Source organism: Octodon degus, unplaced genomic scaffold, assembly GCF_000260255.1.
Source record: "Octodon degus isolate 3935 unplaced genomic scaffold, OctDeg1.0 scaffold00224, whole genome shotgun sequence".
Classification (NCBI taxonomy): Eukaryota; Metazoa; Chordata; class Mammalia; order Rodentia; family Octodontidae; genus Octodon; species Octodon degus.
In genome coordinates, this window is record NW_004524800.1 from 3,180,068 (window position 1) to 3,186,763 (window position 6,696).

Genomic DNA, 6,696 nt, shown 5'->3' on the forward strand with positions numbered 1-6,696 from the left:
CTGAATATCAAACATCTTAGGCATAACATGGAACAGGTATTTTTCATCAAGTATTGATATGTTAAACTTTAAGTCCCTACAGAATACGATGAAAAATATTTAAAAATTAAACTATATTTAAAAAATAGGAATAAAGAATTGTATATGTTTACGTATAAGTCCAAAAATCTAATCATATGCAGCACTGTAGCAGGACAGTCCCACAACACTCCTTTTCCTGTCTCCTGCCCTTATTCATAACCCCCTTCCATTTAAAACAATTATCTACCCAAGAGACAGCACGGCAGCAACTGGGGTGTCATGACAAGCAGCACATATCCATTTCTAGTTTAAGCAAGGTTTTTTAGTCAGATAGGTCTACCTTAGTTTGACTTTGAGTGTTCTCATCCTTAGTCCTAGTTTTGTATAAAAACTTATAAACAAAATTCCTAAGACAATCCACTTTTTCCCCCTACCCACTATTGGGGCTTATTTTTTTTCTTCTCAATAAACATCCCTCCTGCCTACTTCTTTTTTCTCAATTTTATTTGAGGCAAGAGAGAAATAGAGCCATGTTACACTAGTAACATATCTTGGTTCCCAAAGAGGATTTACACAAATGTAAGACTCCATTTGGCGAGATTTTTGTATTTCCACTACAGTATGTCATTTATTTAAAAATCTACTATCTTTGGTAATTGTGAACACTTTAGACCAATGGAAGATTTACCTTGAGAATCTGAACTAACCACTCTTATTCATCATCTGTGGCAATAGTCAATCTATGAATGTGTTTTATTTTTCCTAGCATGGGCATAAAATTAATAAAAGCTTCAATCAACTTGCTTAACAGACCTTAAATTAAAGCCAAACTTCTCCCTCTAACATCTATATGACAAAGAAGCATGAATGCTGGATGGGAGAAAACTAAGGAAAGTAGAATAGGTTCCAGAGAAATAACGTGGGTGAAGAAAAGGAAGGATTAGACAGCCTGCTCTGCCAATACTCAGTGCATTCTAGGTTGTAACCACTTATCCTGATGTTATAAAAGCTAGTAGATGTCTTGGCCATCAGTAGCTACACTAGAAGGACAAGTAAGGATCCTTCCTCTCCTGTTGTTGTCCTTCTTTCTTTTCTCCTTTTTTTGGTATTTAGTACAGGATCCATAGGGTTTATGTTTCTCACCCCACATATCAGAATCTGAGTGACCTGCCTGTGTTCAGCCTCCCAAGATCTGGGATTACAGGTTCACGCCACCACACCCAGTCTCAATTGCTGTCTCAGCATACTCCAGAGGTGAGGCCCACACAGCATGCAGGGTTTCAAACCTGGCCGTGCACTCTACCTAAGCAGGCACTTTAATCTGCTGAACTATTTGGCTGGCCCTTTGTTGTTATGTTTCAAAATTGAAAATTTGATGTCTACTTTGAGTTCCCGCACTCTCTTGGAATATATTCATAAGAAGTATGACTCATTTGATGCCCACATTTTAAAGAGGAATTACTTAATCTTTTTCTACTCCCATGAATACTCACTAGATGGGGAAAAATGGAACGTAAAAGGAAGTATTGATAATAGTACTACTGTTTAATTAGATTTGTTTTGTAAATTATAGTAAACATAACCTTGTGTTCTATTTGTACAAACATTTGTACTGAAAAATAATCCTAAATCATTTTTTCATTGTGGTCATAGCCTAGGAACAATACTGTCCTCTCAGGACATCAGCAAGACTAACATTTCACCGTAACCCATTTGTCCACTTTATTCTGAACTTTCAGCACCCCACTCTACCAACCACCCAAAGGGGATTTATGCCCTCTGATAAGTAGGAGAATTTTTCCCTACTTGAATCCTTGTGCCATTCTCCACAACTGATTTAAAATATTTTAAACAAGTATTAGGAAAGTTTTCTGATAACCCTGATAAGTATATTGAGGGTTTTAAAGATCTCATACAGTCTTTATTTGACAGGAAAAGATATAGTGCTTCTCTTAAGTAAAGGATCACCCACCAGTGAAAGGAAAAGTTCTGTACAGTCTGTTATAATTTTTTAATATGAACATTTGATCCACTATAGGGGGCCACAAGTGCAAAGGGTGAAAGGAGAAGCCCTTCCCTATAGGCGATAACATTTCCAGTGAATATCCACATTGGGATCCTGATACCAAGGAGGGTGACTGGGTATAAAGACATTTCCAAGCTTGCACTTTTAAGGATTTAAGAATGAATACAAGACCTATCAATTACTCCAAGTTGTCAGCTATTAATCAGAGACATGAAGAAAATTCCTCAGTTGAATTTTTGAGTGTTTACAGGAAGTTCTGCTTAAATATACCTCTTTATCTTCTGACACGGTAGAAAGGCAAGTCATCCTTAGACTGGGCATGGTAGTGCATGCCTATAATCCCAGAGCTTGGGAGGATGAAAACAAGAGAATCACTATGAGTCTGATCTGTGTAGTAAGACCCTATAGACCCCATACTAAATATAAAAAGAAGGGCAAGTCATCTTCAAAGATAAATATATTACTCTGATATTGGGAGAAAATTACCAAAATGACTTTTGCCTCTCACAGTTCATTTAATGCCTTAGTAAAAGTTGCCACTTTGGTCATTTACAACCAAGACTGAGCAGAGCCCAAGGATACAGAGAAGATTTAAAAAATGTAGCTGCCCTTCAAGGAACTCCTGTCAAGTCTGGTTTCTGGGATTCTAAGGGCAACACACAATCCACTTCACCCATGTGCTATAGCTGTGAAAAGTCAGGGCACTTCAAAGGGGACTGTAACAAGGTTCATCACCCTGAAAAAGACCTCATACCCAGTCTGTAGAGAGGAACACTGAAAATTGGATTGCTCTCAGAGATGAAGGTCTCCAGAATCAAACCCACTGTAGAAGCTTGTGCAATAGCACCAAAGGGCCCCAGAGTATTGGTTACAGTCCCCTGAAATCAAGACTCATTTTTTCCCAAAAGCCTGCTACATTATGACTTCTCAGGGGGAAAAGTCACTCATCTGTTAAATAACAGCACTAGGTTTTCAGTCCCTTTCTTCCATTCTGAACCCCCTCCCAGTTAAACAGAATAATTTTAAAGGGTATGACTATAAACCCTGTGGTTACACATTTGTCATAGCCTCTTAGTTGCAGTTGTGATGACATTTTATTCTCATGTGTCTTTTTTTATTATGCCTGAGAGTCTTGCTCCCCTCCTAGGATGAGATATTTTTTCCTATTTAAACACAGTCATTTACATGCATCTTAATTGGATGTTTTACCTTCTACTGGTGGACATGAAAATAAATCCTAAGGTATGGATGGTACAAGGAAAAATGGGAAGATCAATAGAAGCAAGAACTTTGCAGATCCACCTCAAGGTCCTCACTTATCTCTCTCACCAAAAACAATACCCGTTAATACCAGAGAATGAAAAAGGGCTATGGAATATTACTGATAATTTAAAGGCACAAGGTCTTCCTAAATTTTGTAATAGTCTCTGCAACACCCCAATTCTGTGAGTTCACAAACCCAATAGAGAATGCATATTGTTTCAAGATAACCTATTGATCAATGAGGCAGTAGTGCCTAAACACCCAATGCTGCCCAACACACATACAGTCTTATCTCAGTTTTCAAAGGAGGCAGCATGGTTTACAGTGATAGATTTAAAAAATCGCTTTTTGCCATATCCTTTTATATCCTCATTCTCTCTTTCATTTTGCCTTTGAAAACCCTCATGAACAAAATTCTCATAGATGTGTAAATTGTTGCTACAATTATTTATAGATATACTTCACCATTTTTGATAGGTGTTTTAACATGATTTGGCTTGTTCTGAATGTGCCCATGTTATGGTCTTACAATATACAAATACTTTGTTATGACTCCTAGAGAAAAACTGTCAAGTTATGTCACTCAGACTTTACTAAATTTTCTAGCAGACAGAGGTTACAAGGTCTCTCGGCACAGGGCACCACTCTCTAGGCTCAAAACAAAGTACTTGGGCCTAGTTATATCCAAGGGAACTTGGAATATGTGAAAGGAAATAAATAAGCCAGTATTTTCCTTCCTAGTGCAAAACCTTAAGGAAATTAGGAAGGTTTTATGGAATTACTAGTCTTTGTACCTCTGGATTTCAGGATATGGTGAGACAGAAAGGTTCCTTTATTGCTTAATCAAAGAAATATAGGAGGAAAAAAAGAAATACAGGAGGATGAAACCCATATTTTGACATGGGAATCTGGCTCAAAGTAGGAATTTCAAAAGCTAAATGATCGAAACCTAAGCTTCCTGATTGGTAAAATTTCCATTTATACGTCAGTGAAAGACATAACATGGACCTCAGAATTTTAACACAAGTTCCAGTACATCCCTAACAGCTGGTGTTATATCTGAGACAATAACTAGACATTTTCTTGAAAGCATAACCTCATTTTAGGGAGGTACATTGTTGCCTCTTTTATTACCAGAAGGTTTTAAATTTATTTTGGGAAAGTATTTTGCTACATTTACTCCTCAATGTGGCTGCATTCCACTCCTCTATGGGAAGTTTATGGTTGTATGATAACCTACTTCTCATATACAAGACTCTAGTTTAAGAGGGACCAGATGTTCAAATAAAAACCAACTTCTCTTTAAATCTGGCCACCTTTTGGCCAGAATAGGACAGTGATTTAGAACACAACAGTAGACAGGTAATCTTCCATACCTATGCTGCCATAGAGGACTTATTAACTACTATCCTCCAAGATCATCATTCAACTCATATGTGACGGCAGACCATTTGTGGAAAATGGAGTCAGGGGGGCAAGGATATCTAATAATTATAGGAGATGCTTGAAATCTGCCCACTTGCCCATGGAACAAGTGAAGCAGAGAGTTAACATCTATAGTTAACATATATATTGACTCAAAGTGTGCATTTTTAGTGTTATATGTCCCTGTGGCTACAAGGAAAGACACTATTTATCTGCCAAGAGGTCTACAGAACATCATAGGGAAATAGACGAACATTTGTCATCTGTTATGGCTTGTATCTAGATGTCTCCCTAGAGTGTCATGCACTCATAACTGGAGCTTTTTAGAGATGGCTGGATCTAGTAGCAATGAATATGGAACAAAGGCTGACACTTGGATTAAGGGTGTGTGTTGACAAATTTGCCCACTGATTGGCATTATCATATTTCTAGGGTTTGGTTGAAAGAACTTACTAAAGGAAACCCATCCTATGTTCAGGTAGCACTATCCCAAATGCTTGTAGTATTTATTGTATAAAAGACAAATGCTTGTAGTATTTATTGGATAAAAGGCTTGCTGATTGCTGTATTCTACTTGTCATACCATGAAAAGTTTCTCCACTGCCCTGCCCCTCTGCTATGTTACCCTGCCCTAAAAACCAGACTATGGATTGAAACCTCTAAAAACTGTGAGCTTAAATAATCCTGTTTCCTTTAACTTAAGGTATCAGGTATTTTATCTCAGCAATAAGAAAATTAACTGAGATAGATTTTGGTACTAGGAGTGTGGTCATTACTGTGACTACTTGACCATGTGGTTCAGAAGTGTTTGGGAATAGATTGAAGTCTTTAGAAAGGTTTGGAAATGCCAAATGAAGAAGCAGTCCTAGAACATCCTAAACTGAATTTAATGGGAGATTCTGTTCAGAGCTCAGAAAACATAAGTACTGGTGGAACTGTAGCCAGTGAAGACCAGGCCAGGGACATTTTGGTTAGGAAGAAAGACTGCATTATCTGTTGAACTCCAGAGTATGAAGGATTTTTCTCTTTTGCTTTTGTGTTGCTTTGTTTTGCTTCAGCAGAAAATTTGTCTGCATTTTTTGTGTTCAGAAACTTTGCTTGAGAGTGAGATTAAGTCCTGTGGACCAATCAATTTTGCAAAAGCAATTTCAAAACAGTCTAAAGTTAAGGCAGTGACATGGCTACTATTGAGAGATACTAGCCAGATTTAAATTGAGAATAAAGAGCAAAGGGCCAAGAAGCAATATTTTCAGAAGTGGCTGAATCTAGGTTGTGTTAATTTGGATTATACATGGGGCTAAAGGTATGTGACACTGGGATTAATATTGTGGCACTAAATTAATCCAAGGATTGCAATGACCATGCTGCTCATTGCCTTCTGCCCTGTCATGCCATGAACTTTTCCTCTTCTGTGAAGCCCCTCTTCCATGCTGCCCTACTTTGAACCTAGCTGACCATGGACTGAAATCTCTACAAACTGTGAGTTGAAATAAACATTTTCTCCTTTAACATTGGTTGTAAGATATTTTGTCTCTAGAATAAGAAAAGTAACTAGTTAAACCTGGATTAGATGTAGAGTTCCTAACAGGGCTCATTATTGTTGCGTACCTAACATATTGTCTTGATTGCAACCCGGATTGATAGGAAGATGTACTCTGGGACTTGCTTGGGTTATAGGAAAGACGAGTCAAAAACATTGTCTAATAAGCCAATCTACCATAATTCTAGCACCAGTGCTGTAAAGTGTATTTCACTGACATAATTAAATAGCCTTCATTTTTATCCCTCCTCTAGGAATAGAGGATGTCATCTTACCTATAGAATCACTAGCTAACTACATTAATCAAACTGGTAATGACACTCCATGAGTACTATCCTTTTAAATACTCAAGTCAGGACAATGAGAGAAGTGGTTCTTAAACTGGAAGTATTTAGATATTTTAACAGGTTCTCGGGGTGAA